A 24,992-nucleotide genomic window follows, 5' to 3' on the forward strand; every position below is an offset into this window, starting at 1 on the left:
CTGCAGAATATCGGCCAGCAGAAAGCCACTTGCCAGAATGCTGCAGCCAAAGTCCACTCTCAAGCGTAAAACCACCACAACCTGCGGGTGCAGGCTCATAACTTTGGATCTTGGCCACCTGTGTCAGACTTTAACAACCATTTCATCATGAATGATATGGTGAATACATGCGGGGTTGAGAGTTCTGACACATCTCCAGTGCAAGAAATGAATGCAGAATATCAGCCAGCAGAAAGCCATGGAATATATACTGTATCTTCACCTTCGAGCCGTTGGTGCAAGATTGTCAACAGGTAGCATAGCCGAGCGGTCTATGGTGCTGGATTAAGGCTCCAGTTTCTTTGGGGGTGTGGGTTCAACTCCCACTGCTGCCAAGCTTCTTTTAACAAGCACCTCTCCTCAAGGTCTCAGGCGTCTCTGAAGTTTCTGCTGCACTTTGCTGGAGTTCGTTGCCCAACGCACTGGAGTCTCAAAGGAGAGTTACCACTTTGGTTTAACAGCTTGAGGAAACAGCGTTCATGGCATGTGTTGGTTGAGAAATCTTCAAAAGGGCAAAGGCTCTCATTTCGGACTAGCTGCAGGTGCTCCAGGTAAGTCCATGGCCTCATCAAACCATGGAATGTAGAGTATGTCTCTCTGCCTTTTAGTCATCGACAAGCAGCCTTTTATGGGTAGCATGGCTGAGCAGTCTAAGGTGCTGGAGTTAGGCTCCAGTTTCTCCGGGAGCATGGGTTTGAATCCCACTGCTGCCTTGGCTTTTTAACAAACACCCATCCTCGACAGCTCAGCCGTCCTTGAAGTGCCTACTGCACCTTTGCTAGAGTTCGTTGCCCAGTGCACTGGGATCTCCAAGGACAGCTACCTCTCGGGTTCAACAGCATCAGGAAACTTCATTCATTGCATGTGTTGGTTGAGAAAGCTTCCAAAGGGCACAGCTCTCATGGGATGACTAGTGAAACCATGGGTGACAGGACTGAAGGATTTTGTCATAGTTTTATGATAGGTCAAAGGGAAGTGTTATTCTGTAGATTTTTTTATGGTCAGCAGAAATTAACAGACATCCTGCCAGAACTCTTTTCTACTTACAGTTCTGGCAAAGGCATGTGTGCTGGTGTCTGCTGTTCCTAAGTTGAGATAACAGGCTCTTTGAATTATGTTAAAAGTTAAGGCTATTGATTTCATGTATTGAAGGAGTAGGGAAGGGGCAAGGTCACTGTGCTATGCCTCTTCTCATGACAAAATTTGGGGAGACATGAACAAAATGGAAGTCACATACAGCTTTCATGTGTTTAATGTGCACAACCATTACACCTGCCACAAGTGTTCTGGATATCTCCACCAGGATTACATAAATTCTTAGTTGGACTAATATTGATTTATGGTGTATGTCCCTTATGCGCCATTAACCCTTTGCTTTTTTGCTTATATCCTGTAGTTGTAGCAGTCAGAGGGTTGATACAAACCATTTAACACTGACAGTGGTCTTTACAGGGTTTAGATTTTATTTATATAACGCTTTGATTACAAATGGAACAAAATTGTTGCTGTAACAGCTTATAAAATGTTAGAGTTTGGTTTCCATTTGCTAGTGTATTTAAATCTGCTAGTGCATCTCACAATCTCCCCTCTCTTCTGCTGCTGTTCACAGTTGCCTCTGCTGCTCCTTCATCTCCCCAATACAGGAGGTGTATTACTGGTCAGATCACCAGGTGAAAACGGAAGGAAAAAAAAGCTTAAAACTAATGAAGCCACCATATTTAATGATCGGTAAGATAAATTATATTACATTTTTGGTTTTGTGTTTAATACTGCTTTAATATATAGACATTCAAATTTTCTTAATTCCATGTTAGGTAGTATCCTTATTTTCATAATAACCCTTGCAGTGTGCTTAGAGATAATCCTCTTCTGTGCAAAGAGGCAGAAGCCATCTCCAGAAGCTCAGTGAAAAGCCTGATGCCTGATAATTCTTGCTGCCAAAGAATAATTAAAGCACAATTTATTGGGTAACTGACTGGATTTTGTCAGTTTAAATGAACATCAATGTTTCCTGGACATATGATCAATGTTTTACTTGGTTTCTAATTTTGCTCTTTAGGATGAAATGAAGTTCCTGCACTCCTGTCTATTCAGAGTCAGTAAAATGCTCAAAGTATTCTTTGTGAAGTGACAGGCTTGGCTGCATTTTGGTACCAACTAATTTCTCATCCATATAGTACATTTATTACACCTAAATGAAGCAAACAAACACTTTGGTCAAAAAAGAATAATGCTAACTAAAACTATTTGTCTCCAACCTCAACCTAGCCTATTGCTGCCAACATGTAGTAGACACCTCATAGATGTTCATGGGGCCACCTCCTGAGGGAGAAGGAACTAAGGAGATACTCCCATAGAAGTCACAAGGCCTCATTGCACAGGTGCACCCAGAAATCCATCTGTAAATAATGTGTCAGTTTTTAAGGCGTACCCGATCAGACCCTCCATTCTCCTCTATGGAGTGGTGTCCTTTTACACCTGCCTACTTCCAATCTGACCCATTAAAAACAGATGATGGGGATCCATTTCCCTTCCATTTAGTAGATCGGATTAGATGGCAGTCAAGTGGAAACAGACAGGAGGTCTGTTTACATCCGACTGCCCATAGAGGAGAGCGGGCTTTGTCTGCATATGTGGAACAGTCATAGACCAGCAATCCGCCTGCTCTATCAGCAGATAGATCCTCCTCCAAGAAAGCAGACTACTTGCAGAGTCCACCACGTGTGGAAGAGGCCAAAGAGGAAATATCCCTAACAGCATCACAAACAGAAGAGCTACAATTATTACATAGAATAAAATGGACCGTATGGAAAGTCTACCTGAAGGAGCATGTTCCACTATATAAATGTTTACTTCTGTTTGTGATGCTGTTAGAGAGATTTTCCCATAGGCACCTTCCACATACGGTGAACTCCAGGAGTTTGCTTGCTCGGAGTGGGACCTGTCCACTGATCTCCACAGAGCAGGTGAATGGCTGGTCCATGTCCACTCCGCATATGCAGAGTGGACACAGACACAGCCTGTATGGGTGGTCAGGTGTAAATGGTCCACTTGTCCATTTACATCTGACTGCCATCTAATCCAATCCATGAACTGGAAGGGGAATGGATTGGATTAGATGGCAGTCAGATGTAAATAGACAAGTGGGCCATTTACACCTGACCACCCATACAGGCTGTGTCTGTGTCCACTCTGCATATGCAGAGTGGACATGGACCAGCCATTCACCTGCTCTGTGGAGATCAGTGGACAGGTCTGACTCCGAGCAAGCAAACTCCTGGAGTTCACCCTATGTGGAAGGTGCCTATGGGGAAATCTCTTTTTTTTTGGCGCATCAGATTGGATTGGATGTAGGCCACTCCACAGAGGTGAATGGAGGGTCTGATTGGGTCTGCCTGAAAAACTGACAAGCAGACCCAATAGGTCCACTCATGTGCGAGGAGTCTTAGAGAGAATAACATTTTCACTCACTTCCTGACTACTTGTAAAAGGCTGTTCCCAGAAGAAAAAGTGAGAGAAGTGAAATTTAAAGTGAACCTTTCCATGTCCCAAGCATGTAAATGAGTGGTATTCAGGGGTGGAATGACCATTTGGAAACTCAGGCACTGCCCGAGGGCCCGGGGTCAGTAGGGGGCCCCATGAGATGCCCCTGGTACCTTTTTCATAGGCTTTTTTGAGTTTGGGCAAGGACAGAGGGGCCCCATGATCCCCTATTGCCCGGGGGCCCCATGAGTTCTCAGTCTGCCCCTGGTGGTATTATAACAATATGCCTCATCCGTTGTTTAAAATCCACCCCATCTTTCTCCAAAGTGTGCACCCTAAGCAAAGGAATCAGTGCAGTTCTTGAAATGCAAATTTTAGTTTCAAAGGATTCTATTGAATTAGCAAAACAGTATACCATCTTAGTAACATATGTCCTGCAGGGGCACGTTTATGAATACAATGTTAATAGATGTTGGGTTAAAGCTATTGCAAGTTCAATGGACAAAAGATATTTCTTCAATAAAACAAGAACTGTAAATAAAAGCACAAATAAGGCCATGTTAAGGTTTATGAATATACATACAAAACTAGTTTAGGAAAGCTTTATTCTACAACTCAGAAAGGGAGTAATATCCAACAATAGGTGTATATAATTAACAGAAGTATAACATGTTTTGAAAGCCATTATTATTAAGGCTGCAAATCCAGGGTTGCCTGTCAAATGGCATTGTTTTATCCTCCCGAAAGGCAATAATCTTTTCACTTATAATAATAACGTTCACCCAATTAAATAGGCATTGACAGAAAAGGTTTCTTCTATTGAGAAGCAACATAAATCCAAGCAGCCATAAAAATGTATGGGATCAATCTGTGACACAGGTTGTTAACATTAGGGTATAAAACGTAGGACATACTGAAGCTGTTCTCTAGAAATTGGAAATAACTGGACAGTGCCACCATACAAGAACTGTAATACTTTACCAGGAACATTCTCCGAAACAACAGAGAGGCAGTAGGAAATAAACTCTACAAGGCACCTGGAACCAGGTAAGTCTAATCAAAAACCTTAAAAAGTATTCCCACTTCTGCAGCAAATTTGGGATCACATCTACTTTAGATTGTTACATGCCGATTCACAAATCATAACATGAAAAATATAAAAATTGCTGCTTACATTTTACTGGCTCTTTTCTTAAAACTCCCAAACTGAGGTATTCTTCTGCAATGAAGAGGGGGCTGGAGAGTTAAGTCGGGCATACATGTACTGAAATTCAGCAGGTTCAGCAGGAACTGGCCGAATTTCCATGTGTGTGTACCCTTCTCTGTTTCACATAAGTAGATCAATAGACTGGGTTTCGTCAAACAGTCCTGCTGGAAAACCAGCATTCAATCAGAACTTGCAGCCAAAGACTGAGGCCCAGATCAGTGTATTCAGCTGGGGGGTCCCCACTGTCAGAATACAATAGCGCAGGGGGATCCCTGCATCCACATTGCTTATCTGGATGTGGGAATCTGCCCTGGTTTTTTTTTATTCAACTTGCTGGTTGAACAAAAAAATACTCCCAGTGTATACTTGTTTTAGAGTAATTAATCATATCCAGGGGCGGACTGACAACTCATGGGGCCCCTGGGCAATAGGGGATCATGGGGCCCCTGTGTCCTTGCCCACACTCAAAAATGCCTATAAAAAAGGTACCAGGGGCATTTCATGGGGCCCCCTACTGACCCCGGGCCCTCGGGCAGTGCCCGAGTGCTCGAATGGTTAGTCCACCTTTGACCATGTCTTTACTTTACAGACAGTGTCAGGAATGGACTTGCCAATAATGGTGGAACTCACCTCCCTTGTGGGCTGCAGTACCAGGGCTGGCCAGCGGGTGCTCTCAGCAATCAGAGACTCAACCCTGCAGTCAGCCAAACACCTAAAGCTGATTACGGAGGTGTATTTAAGGGATGGCCAGACCTGCAGTCTGGGGCTTGGTGTGTGTTTTTCCATGGGCCCCTGTATCTTGTTACCTGCATTCCTGTTCCTGTCTGACTGACTTGTTGCCGACCCAGCCTGATCCTGACCTCTGCTGACTTCTCCAGTTTGATCCCTGGCTTGTGACCCCGACCATTTTCTGCCTGACCCCCTGTACCTACCTGCCCGTTCGTTGCTGTACCCGGCTCGTGACCTGACTACTCTCTGCCTGCTCCTCCTGTTCCTACCTGCCCAATTGTTATTGTCCCGGCCTGCCTGACTACGCTTGCATTGTATGTATTGTTATCTGTGGGTGGTTTGGTTCATTTGCACTGTGTTTATGTTTTAGTATTGTACTGCATTTTGTATTGTTAGTATTAAAAAATTATATTGTTTATAACATATCTGAAGCCTGCGTTTCCCTGCGTCAGTTCACATACCTCTGGTCATACCAGGAGCCCTGACATTCAGATCTAATTAGGAGGAGATATGGGGTAAGTAATCAAACTCAGTACAGTCTGATCTGACAGTGCTCTGTCCTAACTCCTGTATACAGTACGGACAGGAGGGAGAGAGCACAGCATGCATCTCCTCCTGGTTCTTTCCTCCTACTTAGGGGATTTTTTTGGGGGGGGATTTGTGCTAGAATCAGCAATTTTTGTGTGGGAGCTTGTGCTAGAAGTGGAGATGGCTGGAAGGGGGGTTGTGCTAGTAGGGGGAATTTTGGAGGGGGCATTTGTGTACTTTTTCCAGGGATCCAGGGAGGATTTGTGTTTTGGGGAGGGAATTTGTGCTAGAAGCAGGGTTTGTATGTGTGAGGGAGGAGGAGATTTGTGCTAGGAGGGGGATTTTGGAGGGGACAGTGTACATTTGTGCTAGGATGGGGATTTGTGCTAAAGGGGTTTGAAGGGGGGGGGGGGATCTTGTGCTTAAAATTAGGATTGGGGGTGGGGATTTGTGCTAGATAAAGCGATTAGGAGGTGGGCAAAAACAAAACACAACAAGACAGCTAAGATCCTCACAAAAACAAGAGATAAAGAAACCAAAAACACCCAGATAACAGCTAGAAAAATTGTGCTGCTGCAACATTACAAATCTGAAAGGCAGATCCTTGATGCTGAAAAGCCCAATAATATTGGTGGAATAGGCTGTGATAGAGAAAGGAGCAAACAAAGAGAGACTCTTGTAAACAGAGGCTGTGGCTGCCAGGTAGACCCTGACCACATCCAGGCTAAGGCAATGTCTTTGTCATGTTTTGGGGTGTGAGAGGGAAGGAAGAACAATATCCTCACTGAAGTGAAAAGAAGAGACCACTTTGGGTAGGAAGAAAGGTTTTTGTCTCAAAACCTTGTTCTTGTGCAAAAAAAGAGGACTGTTTAGAGGAAAGAGCTGTCAATTCAGAAACACACTTAACAGTTGTAATGGCTACCAGAAGGCAAACTTACATGTGAGGTCTTTCAACAAAGTATATTTAATTGGTTCAAAGGGAGGTTGATCTCCGAAGTATATAGAGCACTAGGTTAAAGTGGTTATAAGCCCTTACTCATTGAAGTGACTGGCCTTAGGTGATACATAGAGATTAAACAAATCCTCCTACATAAGTTGTACCTGTCTATCTGCAGTCATCTCTTCTCTGCATCAATTCAAAGTGCTAAATTTATAAAGCTTGTCTGAGAATTCAGAAGAGGGTAGAGAGCTGAAGTTACACTCTCTAGAGCTCAGTTAGGAGAGCTCTGGGAGCTGTTTGGAGGGAAGTGACCCCCCCCCCCCCCCATCCACACAGCTCACAGGAACAGAGCTGAGGCTATCAATCTGCTGGAGGTCGATTCCGGGTCACAATTTTTCTTCTGGTGTTAAGAAAACTTGTCAGAAGTGATTTATGCTGATGGCAGAGGAACACAGCAGGGGACAAAAATGGCATTTAGTCCTCTTAACTGAAACAAGTTCACACTATAGAGGGATATGCTGTGTTCATATTTTGTGTCTGAGGTTTACAACCACTTTAAGATCACAAAGAGGCACAGTAAGTCAATGTGGGGGATTTAAATCCATGAAGAAAGGTCTAATTAGTGATTTTGAGGCAAAAGGTTTCTAAAATAAAATGGATAAAGCAGAAACCTGTCCCTTAAGGGTACTCAGGGCCAAACACTGGTCAAGACCAGACTGAAGCAAGTCCAAAATACAGGTGATAAAGTATTCCCTTGAATTTAACTTCCTGTATTTGTACCAGACAAAGTAAGCCATCCACATGCGATGGCATATCTTTTAGAAGTTGGATTTTCTTGCTTTGAATAAAAGTGGAAATAACAGAGTCATAAATACCCCATCCTTTGGGACTTGAGTTTCAACAGCAGCACTGTTAAAGCCAGGGACTTAGAAGATAGATTTAATATTAGCCTGGGCCAGTAGGGCTGGTCTGTTTGGAAGAGGTCAAAAGCTCATCTTCCAGCAGTCTGAGTATGTCATTGTAACACATTCTTTTGGGCCAATTTGGTGCAATGAGAATCACTGGAATGCTTTCTTTCTCTATTCTGCACAGCAGTCTAGGAAGGATCCTCATCAGAGGGAAGGCATAAACCAACCTAAATTGAGTCCATGAAATCACCAGAGCACCCACTGCAAAAGCCAGAGGATACCTGATCTAGGCTATATACTTTTTCCACTTGCTGTCAAATTTGGATGTTAGGATGTTCACATCTAGTTTCCTCACCTTTGACAGAAATTCTGAAGGTTCTCTAGGTGCAAAAACCACTCCACTGGGGTTAGGTGTTGGTGGCCGAGAGAGCTGGAAAGTAAATTTTCTGATCAGTTTCAGACTTGATTATTTTAGGGCAGCCTGACTTCTGGTGCCCCTTTGATTGTTTATTTAGGCCACTGCTGTGTTACTGTCTGACTGTACACTGACTCAGAAAACTTGCAGAAGAGAGGTCCAGCGTTGAAGAGAAAATCTGATGACTCTCAGCTCCAGAATGTTGATAGGAGGTTTCAACTCCTGTGGAGACTAGGACACCTGAACAGTTGGAGAATCTTAAACTCTGCCCCACCCTGTAATGGTTATATCTATGGACACCACCTTCCCAGGCATGTGAGAAAAACATCCAACTCCAAGGAAGGATGTGGAATGTATGCTATTTGGACCACTTGTCCCAGCTCCCTTGCTCCCCCAGTGCTAAGTGAGGAGCTCACGAAATGGAGGTCAGAATGGATTGGGTTTTGATTGTCCAGATATGTAAGTCACTATAACCCAGCCGCTGCACAGATTTCTGTGAGTGTGTCTCTATAGAAAATAGCAACAGAACTGCAGCAATATGCTGTGTGCCTTCTCAGTGGAAAAAGGAGGTGAGAAGGCATCACAGTTACCTCATCCTCCTAAGACTAAGTCTGGATAGGAAGAAAAAATGCCAATTTTAAATTGCTCGATAAAATTTTGTGACTAAATGGCAGGGGTTACCACGATAAAGTGCCCCCCCCCCCCATTCTTCTTCCTATAGAACCACATAATGAGCGATACACCGCAAATAGAACAGGAAAACCTTGCCTTGCTTTATCCAAGGTGCTGGGCCTACCAAGGGTCAAGGCTTCACCCACAGGAGACATTCCTGAGGAGGTCTTCAGGGCCTGGGAACCAAAGAAATGGACCATAGCCCTGGACTTTTATAGCACCTTGCAGCTCACTATACATGTTTCACTATGCTCCAAGGTGAGCGACTAACAAAGGATCCAGTGCCCGAAGCAAATACTGCAGTCTGGCCCTACACAATGGAATCCAGGTGCAGTCCTCAAAATAAACACCAAGGATTACCAGATCCAAGAAATGCCACATAACCCAAGGCAGTAAGCAGTTGAATATTGATAGAAGTGTCAGAGAAATAAAAATGATTTAAAAAGGAAAAACATTCTTATTCAAAGGTGAACAGGTTAATCATCTGAGGACAGTATAAAAAAAACTGGAGTCTTGCGCACTGGGTGGAATTACATGGTGTATTCTCTGGGTGGCCCTAGAAAGTTTTATTTGCATTCCCCAAAGAGGTCTTCAGGGCCTGGGAACCAAAGAAATGGACCATGGCTCTGGACCTTTATATATAGCACCCTGCAGCTAACTACGCATGTTGCACTGCGTTCCAAGGTCAGTAACTATCAAAAGAATCATTGGGAGAAAATTAGGAACAATGCAGTCTGCCCTACACTATGGGATCTAGATATGGTCCTGAAAATAAACACCAAGAATTATTGAATCCAGAAATTGCTAAATAACCCAAGGCAGTAAGCAGTCAGATCTTGATAAAAGCATCAGATAAAAAAAATAATGGTTTAAAAATGAAAAACACTTCTTCAGAGACAAACAGGTCCATCACTATATGGTGTGTTCTCTGGTGTCCTTAGAATTTTTTGTTTCCAGAGTCCAACCGCCTGAAGGCAACTGCATATAACCCATATGAATATAAGTCCTGTGTCTTCTACTGTACAATTAAGATAGTAACATTTCAGCTTTTCAAGGTTCAAGTTGAAGTACACTTTAGCCTTTTATATTTTCAAGTACTTTAATGATGAGATATGTCTCCATAATTTCTACCTGTTTTAACATCTTCATTCAGCTGTCATAGACATTACAAAGCCAAATGATGGTGTCATACCACCTAGTTGAATATTCTACCAAAAAAGGGCATTTTAATATGTGGAAGGGTGTAGGAACTAATGATGTGAAATCTTGCCTATTTATTGAATGTTCTATTCCATTTGTTCCCCTTAAAAATAGAAACACCATTATTGGAGATGGTATTTATATTCTAAAGAAGAGTACACAGTATGAACACCTTACCTAAGAATGTGTATTTAACAGCCAGTTTTACTACAAATTTCATCCCTGTAAGGCAAAACTGTCTGTACTGCTTGTTAAAGAGAACAAATGTCTGTACAGAGGGATACTGGAATCACACAGCTTGAACCTGGCAGAAGCAACATGATGACCAAGTTTCAGGTTTTTTCATTTCTTCCTTCTAAAGAAAGAAAGCAACTTCCACTATAAACATGATGTAACAAAAAATTCATGCAATGCTTCTAAAAGCTTGGTCATCACTAATTTTGAGAGGAGACAGTGGTCTAGCTCTGAAATAATTCAGACTGGAGAGACAGGGAAAGGGGCTGATAGATCTTCTTTTGATGAGGCAATAATGTCTCAATTAGCTATTAATGGAGTCAAGAACAGCGCTTACAAAAGCACTGCTTACTCACTTTTATACATCATCTTGAGAATGGTAAATATTTACAAGATTATAGGTGTTAACGGTCTGTCAGTGTATGTTTAAACATACATGTATACAAGCAGAGCCTTGACTCAAGAGACCACCCGGCTACGTAGACCACCCTTTGGTGGCCCCATAACGCTCCGCACTGACTCCATTAATAATCTCCTGGTCTGTATAAATTGATGGCTCCTCTAATACAGACAGCGGCGACTTAATGAGAAATCTGCCTTTCTTTGTCGGAACCTTAGGCACAGGCGGCTTATGTAAACTGTTTGAGTGAAAGAACAATCAGTTATGTGACTTATGTCATTAACAGACTCCAAACCCTTTTTTTCCCCTTTCTTAACATCACCCCTGAGCAAGGTTTTGTGTTACATTCATTCTGCTTGGAACTAAACAAACACAATGAAACTGAAATTGGTATATAAAAATCAGCATGCCCCGTCTGCCTGTCTGCTAAGCAACTGTCTCTCCCAGTTAAAATAAAAAAGTAAAAAAAAACATGCAAAAGCAAAGTATCTTTTTATGTATGGTATATAAACATTCATTTTTCCTGAAATCCATATAAACATCCTCTTAGTTTTTTAACAAAGGCTAGAAATCTTAGCAGAGGCTCAAACTCTCTCTCGTGCTTTAGCGGAGACCTTGGGTTAGTATTTAAATACTCCACAAACCTGCAAAATATAAGGCAATGCTTGCTTCTGTTTTTTTCTAACATGAGCAGCAAAACCTTTGATTATATTAAGCATTGGTTATAAATCACTTTCCAGCAGGTGTATGGGTTTATATGGGGCTTGAGGGAACTGCTGTGGGCAAAAGAAAATTTAAGTATTCTGATAGGTACTTTGTTGTAAGAAGCATACAGGATCAGTTGCTGCAACAAGCCCAAAACCTTGTTAAGAGCTCATTCATACTATCAGGCAGGGGCGGACTGACCATTTGGAAACTCGGGCACTGCCTGAAGGCCCGGGGTCAGTAGGGGGCCCCATGAGATGCCCCTGGTACCTTTTTCATAGGCTTTTTTGAGTTTGGGCAAGGACACAGGGGCCCCATGATCCCCTATTGCCCGGGGGCCCCATGAGTTGTCAGTCCGCCCCTGCTATCTAGCATGACCTTTGCTTTTTCACACTGCATAAAGCACAGGTTACGGCTAGGGCACATAGAAAGACAATTGCTTTCCATGTGGCCCTTTCACATCTGCACTTTTCTGCAGCATACAGGATGGCACAACATATCAGTGAACAGTATTGACATGGTGACACTTCAAATTCCGTTCAGAGTTATAAAAAAATAAAAAAATATTTTCTCTTATTTCTGGTCAAAGGTCCTTAAACGTTTGCACTCATTATTAACTTGGCCTTTCCATAGAGACCCTTGGCATGTCCTTCTCCACTTAAAATCCCAAGGCCTTTCGAAACACCAATTTAATTTGGCTATATACGCATTATTGGCGACTAAACAAACCATAGCAAAAGCCTGGAAACATCAGTTCATATCCTTCAAGGAAGTCCATCATTGCCTAGATTTTTTTCCTGGTTAATGAAAAACTTTCTAGCATCCTATCAGATACCCACGAGAGATTACTTAAAACATGGACTCCATGGATTCAACATGCCCATCCTGCTATATCAATAGATAATATAATTTCGCTATAATCTTGGAGGCCCTATAATCTAGAATCAGGCGCTCTTGACGTTTTCCTTTCGATCTTTTCATGTCTTCCCCCCACACACCTCCCCCCCCCCTTTTTCTTCTTCTATTTCACTGGTACTTCCACAGGGATGACTTAAAATAAGATCCATATTTTTTGGTTCGACTTTATATATTTGTGCATTTCAAATGTCATTATCTTTTTTGCAGTTGTCAACTCTCCGGCAAGGGGCGTATAGCTCCTCTCTCGCCCTAAGGCTGACTTATTGACTTGATATGGTTGATGTTTTTGTTTTCTCTCTTTTGACATGTAAATTACTTGTCTCCATTTATTGATATGTTTTTTCAGTGCATGACCGCCATTGACTGTTACCGTTTATTGTTAATTCTTTATTTGTACACATGTTAGCGGATGCATTTTTATCTTCTAAATGTAAAACTATTCAATAAAAATTTATTGAAAGGAAAAAAAGAAAAACAAATCTCTATACTTGAAAAATCTGATTCTTTAAAGTGGTAGTAAAGTTGTTTTTTTTTAGCTGTTACCTACAGGTAAGCCTATAATAAGGCTTACCTGTAGGTACAGAAAATAACTCCTAAACATGGATTGTTTAGGATATTTTTACTTTACCAGCGCTAGTGATGTCCCCAGCACATGCACATTGCACTCTCAATCGATGGAATGCTATCCATTGAGAGAACCATGCCGCGGCAGAAGCTCCAGTGAGAATACACGGTAGTGACTTCATCGACAAGTCAAAAAATGAGGAGAAATACTAGGTGAAGATTGAAGCCTGGAGGGCTTAGTTTTCAGATATTTCATAATAGTTACATAGTCTGGCTGAAAAAAGACAAAAGCCCATTCAGTTCAACCATTAAAAAAAAGTTATAATCCTATAACCACAGTTGATCCAGAGGAAGGCCAAAAAGCCCAGAAAAGCATGATCCAATTTGCTCCTACAGGGAAAAAATTTCTTCCTGATCCCCCGAGCGGCAATATTCCCTGGATCAACATTACCTATAAATGTTATATCCAGTTATATTCTGTGTATCTAACAAAGAATCCAGGACTTTTTTAAAGCAATCCACTAAGCTGGCCAGAACCAACTCTTGAGGGAGTCTATTCCACATTTTCACAGCTCTTACTGTGAAGAAACCTTTCTGTGTTTGGAGATTACATTTCTTTTCCTCCAGATGTAAAGAGCGCCCCCTTGTCCTCTGTGATGACCTCAGGTTGAATAGCTCTACACCAAGTTCACTATATGAACCACTGATGTATTTATATATGTTGATCATATCCCCCCTTATGTATTATACATGGTGATCATATCCCCCCTTATATATTATACATGGAGATAATATCCCCCCTTATGTATTATACATGGAGATCATATCCCCCTTATGTATTATACGTGGAGATCATATCCCCCCTTATGTATAATACGTGGAGATCATATCCCCCCTTATGTATTATACATGGAGATCATATCCCCTCTTATGTATTATACATGGAGATCATATCCCCCCTTATGTATTATACATGGAGATCATATCCCCCCCTATGTATTTATACATGGAGATCATATCCCCCCTTATGTATTATACATGGTGATCATATCCCCCCTTATGTATTATACATGGTGATATTACCCCCCCCCCCCTTATGTATTATACATGGAGATCATATCCCCCCTTATGTATTATACATGGAGATTATATCCCCCCTTATGTATTATACATGGAGATTATATCCCCCCTTATGTATTATACATGGAGATTATATCCCCCCTTATGTATTATACATGGAGATCATATCCCCCCTTATGTATTATACATGGAGATCATATCCCCCCTTATGTATTATACATGGTGATATTACCCCCCCTTATGTATTATACATTGAGATCATATCCCCCCTTATGTATTATACATGGTGATATTACCCCCCCTTATGTATTATACATGGAGATCATATCCCCCTTATGTATTATACATGGAGATCATACCCCTCCCCCTTATGTATTATACATGGAGATCATATCCCCCTTATGTATTATACATGGAGATCATATCCCCCCTTATGTATTATACATGGAGATCATATCCCCCCTTATGTATTATACATGGAGATCATATCCCCCTTATGTATTATACATGGAGATCATATCCCCCCTTATGTATTATACATGGAGATCATATCCCCCTTATGTATTATACATGGTGATATTACCCCCCCTTATGTATTATACATGGAGATCATATCCCCCTTATGTATTATACATGGAGATTATATCCCCCCTTATGTATTATACATGGAGATTATATCCCCCCTTATGTATTATACATGGAGATCATATCCCCCCTTATGTATTATACATGGTGATCATATCCCCCCCTTATGTATTATACATTGAGATCATATCCCCCCTTATGTATTATACATGGTGATATTACCCCCCCTTATGTATTATACATGGTGATATTACCCCCCCTTATGTATTATACATGGAGATCATATCCCCCTTATGTATTATACATGGAGATCATACCCCTCCCCCTTATGTATTATACATGGAGATCATATCCCCCCTTATGTATTATACATGGAGATCATATCCCCCCTTATGTATTATACATGGAGATCATATCTCCCCTTATGTATTATACATGGAGATCATATCCCCCTTATGTATTATACATGGAGATCATATCCCCCCTTATGTATTATACATGGAGATCATATCCCCCCTTATGTATTATACATGGAGATCATATCCCCCCTTATGTATTATACATGGAGATCATATCCCCCCCTTATGTATTATACATGGAGATCATATCCCCCCCTTATGTATTATACATGGAGATCATACCCCTCCCCCTTATGTATTATACATGGAGGTCATATCCCCCCTTATGTATTATACATGGTGATCATATCCCCCCTCATGTATTATACATGGAGATCGTATCCCCCCATATGTATTATACATGGAGATCATATCCCCCTTATGTATTATACATGGAGATCATATCCCCCCTTATGTATTATACATGGAGATCATATCCCCCCTTATGTATTATACATGGAGATCATACCCCCCCTTATGTATTATACATGGTGATCATATCCCCCCTTATGTATTATACATGGTGATCATATCCCCCTTATGTATTATACATGGAGATCATATCCCCCCTTATGTATTATACATGGTGATCATATCCCCCTTATGTATTATACATGGAGATCATACCCCCCCTTATGTATTATACATGGAGATCATATCCCCCTTATGTATTATACATGGTGATATTACCCCCCCTTATGCATTATACTTTTGTGCATTTTTTGGCCCTGGTCCCCATCTTCCCCTCTGGGATTGTTTACTTCCTGAGTCTAGTGTTGTGTTGGGGGAGTTACATATTATATACTGTATGTTTAGTACTGATGGATCACAGGAACCCTATCATATAGCGATGCATTCTTCAGATTTAAAGTAAAGATTTAAAAGTGGTAACATAAAATGGTGGGCAGGAATGTTCACACGCTTTGCTTCATGCCTGCCACAAAAGCTATTGCACCTATCGCATTCAGTGGGAAGTGAGTCCACCGAACAAGGCCCATTCAATTGCATGGTCAATCACTGCATAAGGCACAAAACCTGCATGCAACGGTATGGCAACTATGTGGATAAAACGGTGGTCAGGAAGCATTACATTGCCTGTCACAAGCCTCTAAAAAGTGATCTGAATGTGGATCATTTTTCAGAGGCTCAACAATTTCATTGCAAGTCTAAAGTTATATACCATAACCACCCGCTTCAAATAGCATTTTACAATCAGATAAATGCAGCAGCTATTTCTTATCTTAAAGATCTTAATAAATGTATACAGACAATAGCACTTGCTAACTTATAATCAATATATGCAAGTAAAACATAGCATAAATGTGCCCCCCAGAAAACTCCTTAATTACATATAAGTGCAAAGTCCAAAGTATTGTGTATACCACAAATCTCAGCTATAATTAAATGGAAAAAGTGTCCCTAAAAGGTAAAAAAAAGAAGTGTTTTATCTACCGATGCTACCAGTTTCTATTCCACCACATAAGAATGTGAACACTCCGCACTCCCCAAAGCGCATTGACCCCCTTGTTATACGACAAGGAAAGTCGTATTGCGCTTTGTGGTAATCCAAAGACCTGGTTGGATCTCCTGCTTGGCACCTTTTTTCACCTTTTAAAGACACTTTTTACATATAATTATGGTTGGAATTTGTAAAATGCACAATATTTTGGACTCTTCACTTATATATGATTAAGGAGTTTTTTTTCTGGGCACATTTATGTTGTATGTTTTATTTGCACATATTGATAAGTTAGTAAGCACTATTGGCTGTGTAAATTTTTTAAAGCGGAGTTCCACCCAAAAGGGGAAGTTCCGCTTTAAAGATTGGTCCCCCGTTCCCCATTAAGGATTGGCACCTTTGGGGAGCAAGAGGGAGGGGGTACCCAAAATTGACAGGTACCTGCTCCCAGGTAGCTGCGGTCGCCTAGGGGATCGGAAGTGGAAGTTGTCCTCAGGGGCGGACTGACCATTTGGAAACTCGGGCACTGCCCGAGGGCCCGGGGTCAGTAGGGGGCCCCATGAGATGCCCCTGGTACCTTTTTCATAGGCTTTTTTGAGTTTGGGCAAGGACACAGGGGCCCCATGATCCCCTATTGCCCGGGGGCCCCATGAGTTGTCAGTCCACCCCTGGTTGTCCTCCTACCCTCCCCGTAGTCTTCTGGGACATGTGACAGTTTCCAGAAGACTACAGGGCCATTCAGGCAGCGCAGCGCTACTCGCGCATGCGCAGTGGGCACCCAGCTGTGAAGCCGCAAGCTGTCACAGCCGGGTGCCCACACTGAAGATTCCGACGCCTGGAACACAGGATGGCCAGTGAAACGGGCTGTGGGGACACACCACGGGATCTTGGAACAGGTGAGTGGATGTTTTTTAACCACTTCCTGTCCGGACACTTTTACCCCCTTCCTGTCCAGGCCAATTTTCAGCTTTCGGCGCTCTCACATTGTGAATGACAATTACTCAGGCATACAACACTGTATCTAAATGAAATTATCATTTTTTTCAAACAAATAGAGCTTTAATTTGGTGGTATTTAATCATCACTGGGGTTTTTATTTTTTGCTAGAAAAATGAAAAAAGACTGAAAATTTTGAAAAAAAACATGTTTTTCTTAGTATTTGATACTAAATTTTGCAAATAAATATACTTTCTTCATAAATTTAGGCCAAAATCCATTGTGCTACATTTTGTTGGTAGACATAACCCAAATCAGTGTGTATTATTTAGTCTTTGTGAAAGTTATAGAGTCCACAGTATATATATTTGATATATTTGAAAATGTATCATTCCTGATGCACGGACTACCTATATAATTTCTTGGGGCCCTAAAATGCCAGGACAGTACAAATACCCCCCAAACGACCCCTTTTTGGAAAGTAGACAGTCTGAGGTATTTAATGAGAGGCATGGGGAGTTTTTTGAAGTTGTCATTTTTTGCCACTTTTTTAAGGAAATGATGAAAGTAAAAAAAATTCTTTTTTTTTTTTCCCACAAAGTTGTCATTTAACAAGTTCTTTCTCTCACACGGCATAGGCATACTTGCAATTACACCCCAAAACACATTCTGCTACTCATCCTGAGTATGGCGATACCACATGTGTAAAACTTTTTCACAGCCTAACCACATAGAAGGGCCCCACATCCAATAAGCACCCCAAGGCGTTCTAGGGGCAAAAATTACACATCTAATTTCTTGACTGTCTATCACAGTTTTGGAGGTCCTGGAGCACCAGGACAATTGAATTACCCACAAAATGACCCCATTTTCGAAAGAAAACACCTCAAGGTATGTTTTAAGAGGCATGGGGAGTCCTCTGAAGACTTCATTTTTTGCCACGTTTTTGGAAAATGCGAAAAGAAAATGAAAATGTATTTTTTTCTACACAAAGTTGTCAATCTATGAGATATTTCTAATACACTGCATAGGCATACTTAAAATTACACCCCAAAACACATTCTCTAACTCTTCCTGAATATGGCGATACCAAATGTGTGAGACTTTTTCACAGTCTGGCCACATAGAGGGGTTCCACATCCAATAAGCACCTGTTAGCGTTCTAAGGGCAAAGATCGCACATCTAATTTCTTAACTACCTATTGCTGTTTTGGAGGTCCTGGAGCATCAGGACAATGGAATTATCCATAAAAAGACCCCATTTTGGAAAGCAAACACCCCAAGGTATGTTTTAAGTTCTCCGTCACTCTCATCTGTCATACTCAGAATTTGAAATGCCTCCTCGCTTGTATATGATCTTTTGGCCATATTTTTGACACTGATCAGGACCCACTAGTATGGCAGTGATCAGGATGGTGTTGCAGTGAGGGACAGATATCTGGCTGCAGTTGGTTCACACTAGTCACTGTTGGGCAAAAATCAGAGATACAGTGAGGTGGCTGGCAATGTTTTGTGAGTGTGTGTAAACTCTGTGCAAAGGCTGAAAATTACTCACAGTTAGCTGTACTGGATCTCTCTCCTCACAGACGATGGCAGTGAACAGGATCCACTGGTGTGGCAGAGATCAGGGACACATTATGAACAGGCACACTGTAAGGTGATCAGGGACACTGCTGGGCCACTGCGGTGATCAGGGACACTGCTGGGCCACTTGTGTGGCGATCAGGGACACTGTGGCAATCAGGGACACTGCTGGACCACTTGTGCGGCGACCATGGACACTGCTGGGCCACTGCGGTGATCAGGGGCACTGCTGGACCACTTGTCCGGCGATCAGGGACACTGCTGGCCACTTGTGTGGTGATCAGGGACACTGCTGGGACACTTGTGTGGTGATCTGGGCCACTGCGGCAATCAGGGACACTGCGGTGATCAGGGACACTGCTGGACCACTTGTGCAGCAATCGGGGACACTGCGGTGATCAGGGACACTGCTGGGACACTGCGGCGATCAGGGACACTGCTGGACCACTTCTGCGGCGATCAGGGCCACTGCTGGGCCACTGCGATGATCAGGACACTGCTGGGCCACTTGTGTGGCAATCAGAAACACTGCTGGACTACTGCGGTGATCAGGGACACTTCGGTGATCAGGGGCACTGCTGGACCACTTATCCGGCGATCAGGGACACTGCTGGGCCACTTGTGTGGTGATCAGGAACACTGCTGGGCCAATGTGGGGATCAGGGACACTGCTGGGCCACTTGTGTGGTGATCAGGAAAACTGCTGGGCCACTTGTGTGGTGTTCAGGGACACTGCGGCAATCAGGGCCACTGCGGCGATCAGGGACACTGCTGGACCACTTGTGCGGCAATCAGGGACACTGCGGTGATCAGGGACACTGCTGGGCCACTGCGGTGATCAGGGACACTGCTGGACCACTTGTGCGGCAATCGGGGACAATGCTGGGTTACTTGTGCGGCGATCAGGGACACTGCTGGGCCACTTGTGTGGCGATCAGGGACACTGCTGGGCCACTGCGGCAATCAGGGACACTACGGCAATTAGGGACACTGCTGGACCACTTGTGCGGCAATCAGGGACACTGTGGCGATCAGGAACACTGCTGGACCACTTGTGCGGCAATCAGGGACACTGCGGTGATCAGGGACACTGCTGGGCCACTGCGGCGATCAGGGACACTGCTGGACCACTTGTGCGGCAATTAGGGACACTGCGGTGATCAGGGACACTGCTGGGCCACTGCGGCAATCAGGGACACTTCTGGGCCACTTGTGTGGCAATCAGGGACACTGCTTGGCCACTGCGGCGATACTGCTGGGCCACTTGTGTGACGATCAGGGACACTGCTTGGCCACTGCGGCGATCAGGGACACTGTGGCGATCAGGGACACTGCTGGGCCACTATGTGGTGATCAGGGACACTGACAATCAGGGCCACTGCTGGGCCACTTGTTGGGCGATCAGGGCCACTTGTGGGCAATCAGGGCCACTTGTGGGCAATCAGGGCCACTTGTGGGCAATCAGGGCCACTTGTGGGCAATCAGGGCCACTTGTGGGCAATCAGGGCCACTTGTGGGGGAAATCAGGGCCACTTGTGGGGGAGATCAGGGCCACTTGTGGGGGAGATCAGGGCCACTTGTTGGGGCGATCAGGGCCACTTGTTGGGGCAATCAGGGCCACTTGTTGGGGCAATCAGGGCCACTTGTTGGGGCAATCAGGGCCACTTGTTGGGGCAATCAGGGCCACTTGTTGGGGCAATCAGGGCCACTTGTTGGGGCGATCAGGGCCACTTTAGGGGCGATCAGGGGCGATCAGGGACACTTTAGGGGCGATCAGGGACACTTTAGGGGCGATCAGGGACACTTTAGGGGCGATCAGGGACACTTTAGGGGCGATCAGGGACACTTTAGGGGCGATCAGGGACACTTTAGGGGCGATCAGGGACACTTTAGGGGCGATCAGGTGTCACTGAGGTGGAGGGCAGTTAGCTACAACCCTTTTCTTCGCTGTTTCTCCTCTCACAGACAACTCCGTGAGAGAAGAAGGGGGCGGAAGCCGCACCATGCGGCTTTTGTTTACACTTAAGCTGTGTCCTTATTGGACACAGCTGATCACATGGTATGGGACCGATTTCGTTGGTCCCATACCATGTCACGTAATCCACCGTGTCCGTCGGACTCGGCGATCATCGGGCTCGCGGGTGCGCGCTCTAGGAGCCGCGCACGAGCCTCAGATACAAGGTGCCGTTTAGAGACGGCAACCCGCTCCTGTAGGTGTCCCATCCTGACGTTTATAAACAGCGGCCGGACGGGAAGTGGTTAAAAGTCATCAGCTACAGTTTTTGTAGCTGCTGACTTATTTTTTTACTGTGTGAGTGGAACTCTGCTTTAAGTATAAACTTAGCTTTAAACCACGTACCTAGGGGAATTAATGTTGTTTTAAAGCAAAGGGTGGAGACGACAAACATTAATTTGATTTAAGCTTTTTTTTTGTATTCATGCACTTTCTAGGTTGTGATCATTACAAACTATGCATTTATACAGCATTTTCACAAGTGCCTGAGGTGTAGACATATTAGTGCACTTGCAACAAAGAAAAAATTGAGCACTGTCTGATATATTTTCAGAAAAGGTTTTCAGAATGTTTCCTCTTCTTCAAGAGTACTGCATGGACCTTAAAGAAGGGGGAACACCCCAAAAGCCTATCCTAAACAATTGGATGTTAATGCAAATTTAAAAAAAAAGTATAATCGGATAGTGTTCAATTGTTCTTGCCACAAGTGCCTAAAACTTTTGCACACTATTGCATTATACCTCTGCCTCAATTCCTCCCTTTCAAAAATTGTGTTAGCTGATGTAATGCCTATGAAATGTGTTGGCCTTGGACTCTTTGTTTATTAGGTAATTTTTACAATAAAGCATTGTTGCCCAAATGCCAGGAGCATGAGAGGTGACTGATGTCATTTATTTAAGCATAGGAACAGAGTCACAAGATATTCTGCTTAGAGTAAGATAAGAACTTGTTTGTGGAATGGAAAGTGTTTATGACATCTAGTAACCTCACATTAGAAGATAAAAACCTGTTTAAAGACATCTACTTGCTTGAGAAGCTAGAAATCTAGAAATTCTCAGTCTAGGGTAGCTGAGAAGAAGTTTAAGGTAGATAGGAAGCTGAACTGAAGCAAAAGTGTGACTTTTCAGATAATGATATGGAATCAATATGGTGGTTGAGCGTGACTCTGTTATCCTCGCGGAACCTTTCTGCTAGCTCCTCCTATGGTGCCCACCCACTATTGGAAAGCTGCCAGAAAAATGGTTTAAAAGTTGGGAGTAAAAGCGGGATCGATTAGGAAGCCCCCTGGTTGCCAGAGGACACTCTGACGCTGGGATTCTTGCCAAGCTATATGGCAGAATCAATCGGTTGTGCTTACGGCTTCCCCATGACCCCCCTGGACAGTATGTTTCCAATGGGATTTGTTCCTTCCCACTTCCACATTCTGCTGTGACGCTGTCAAACAGGGGTGGGCTGACAACTCATGGGGCCCCCGGGCAATAGGGGATCATGGGGCCCCTGTGTCCTTGCCCAAACTCAAAAAAGCCTATGAAAAAGGTACCAGGGGCATCTCATGGGGCCCCCTACTGACCCCGTGCCCGAGTTTCCAAATGGTCAGTCCGCCCCTGCTGTCAAATGATGTGTCCAGGGGCGGACTGACCATTTGGAAACTCAGGCTCTGACCGAGGGCCCCGGGTCAGTAGGGGGCCCCATGAGATGCCCCTGGTACCTTTTTCATAGGCTTTTTTGAGTTTGGGCAAGGACACAGGGGCCCCATGATCCCCTATTGCCCGGGGGCCCCATGAGTTGTCAGTCCGCCCCTGGATGTGTCTATTTCATGCTGTAATGCTCACATTATTATTGGTGTGTGTTATTATGCAGATTGTGATGACTATAATATATATCCTCCAGTGTGTCGTGTGATAATAAAAGTGGAGGTTTTAACAGTGCAAGAATATTGCAGTTGGATTCTGTTATTTCTTGGAGTGCCGAGTGAAAGCTATGATGTGCCAGGGCAGGTATTCATTTGGTAGAAGGTCTTTCACATGCGTAGAATATGTAATGGTGTACATGCTTATTAATAGTACCTGTATGCATGACTACCTGTGGATTGTGTGTATGTATATGACTTGCTTTTAGTTATTGCACACAGCATTTGCAGTTACAGCCGACCATAACAAAAAAGTCAGCATAGCACTACTACTCCAAGTAAAATCAGAGGATTGAGTGCAAATGTATTTACTGTCCACAGTTTAATACAAAAGATCACCCAAAACTTTATTGGACAGAGTAGAGAATGGTTAGAACCTCTATCAGGTTTTGCCTGATGTTTCTGTCCTTGTTGGGGAGATTTCCTTTTCCTGTCACATAAGTACCAGTATAAAGTGAATTTAATGATATATCTGCACTGAGTCAACACATGTGGTTAGGGTGATGTAATTTACAATAATTCAAGAAATAAAGAATCGTAGCTAAACCACTTTACTTCACTAGAGACTAGAGGATATCCTCAAAAGTAATCTTCTCTGGACCTTCCTTTTAACATCTAAGAAGAGAAATATGTTTACATCTGGGAATTTCTGACTTCAAGAAGAACATAGCTTGTCACTACTTTCATAATTATTATGGTTTGCATTAAAAATCTTTTATTTTGTCAACACGGAAATGAAAGAGGACCCTCAAAATCTGTCTGCAGGAAGAGCCTCGACATATGGATGGCATACTGATATTGTTTTTTTCTCTGGGATTAAAGCAGAAAAAAAAGTAGGTGACTCTACTTATGGAAATAAGATTGAATGCCTAGGAATTTGATCACGTGACTAGCCACCAGCAGCAATTTTAGAAGAACAGGTAAATATTACAGAGCTTTCTTTAGACTGATAGTAGGCATGGTGTAGATGGGGATTTAACTCTGTGGCTGCCAGTGAATTATCCAATATGACAAAGCTGTCCCTAGATTGGTCAGTGACTTTCAAGCTTGAACTCTGAGTTGGATTGTGGGTTACGGGCTCATGTACACGGGGCTTTTGGAAAACTTTTCTGAGCGATGGAAACTGACGGAAAAAGTAGGTTAAAAAACATCAGTTTAGCCACGTTTGCATACTGCGTTTATGTGCGTTTGCAATTTGAAGCGTTTATAAAAGATAACCTCAGGAGACCTTCCCAGAATGCACTGAAAAATAGTAAAAAATTAACTATTTCAGACATTTTGAGAGGAATAGAGAGCAGTATGTGATGAGATGACCTGTCTTTTTCTGGTTGTATTCACTATGGATCCCATCATGAGCATAATGTGGCACGTTCTACCATTTTTTCCTTCACGCAAAACCTGGAACTGACTGTGCTGGAGTACCGGGTCCATTTGAATACATGGAAAACGCTTTGCATGCATTTCTGATGATGAAAAAAGGCTCTGGACAGCATCTGGACATGGAACAGTTAAAAAGCGCTTCTAAACGCAAACGCTTATAAATGCAGTTAACAGCGTTTACAAGCGTTTATACATGTTTGGCTTTGAAACGCCGATAAAATCTACTCCTGAACGCAAGTTTGGTGCGTTCAAAAAAACGACTGTAAACTCAACTGCCTGTAAACGACTATGTGTACATGGACACATAGGAAACCATTAGGGAGAGTTCAGGGGCTGCTGAAAAAGCCCTGAACAGCTCCTGAACGTCAGTTTATCAGTTGCAGTGTACATGAGCCCTAAGGATGAATGGCAAAAACTTTGTACATTCTAGCAGTGATGAAACCAGAGGCATTAGGTGAGGTCAAGATAAGTGCTCTCTGCCCCTGCTCACTATCTGCAGCATTCAGAGAAGGAAGTTCCCTGTAACCATAGCATGCTTATACTTAACCACATGACCTCTGGAAGGTTTTATCCCCTTCGTGACCAGGCCATTTTTTGCTATTGAGCACTGTGCTACTTTAGCTGGCAATTGCTAGATCATGCAACCCAAATGAAATGTATATGTTTTTTTTCACACAAATAGAGCAGTGGTATTTGATCACCACT

At 43.1% G+C, this 24,992-nt stretch overlaps 1 protein-coding gene and 1 non-coding gene across 2 annotated transcripts in view; one reads left to right on the forward strand and one right to left on the reverse strand.

The window, feature by feature from the left end:
• ANKFN1 (ankyrin repeat and fibronectin type III domain containing 1) overlaps positions 1-24,992 on the reverse strand; it is a 925,115-nt gene that overhangs the window by 641,123 nt on the left and 259,000 nt on the right. The gene's annotated exons all lie outside the window — the stretch shown is intronic.
• On the forward strand, positions 293-374 carry TRNAL-AAG (transfer RNA leucine (anticodon AAG)). Its single transcript has one exon. It is a non-coding gene; the product is annotated as a tRNA-Leu (tRNA).

Source organism: Staurois parvus, unplaced genomic scaffold (assembly GCF_062004578.1).
Source record: "Staurois parvus isolate SC_StPar_1 unplaced genomic scaffold, SC_StPar_1.0 ptg000592l, whole genome shotgun sequence".
Lineage (NCBI taxonomy): Eukaryota > Metazoa > Chordata > Amphibia > Anura > Ranidae > Staurois > Staurois parvus.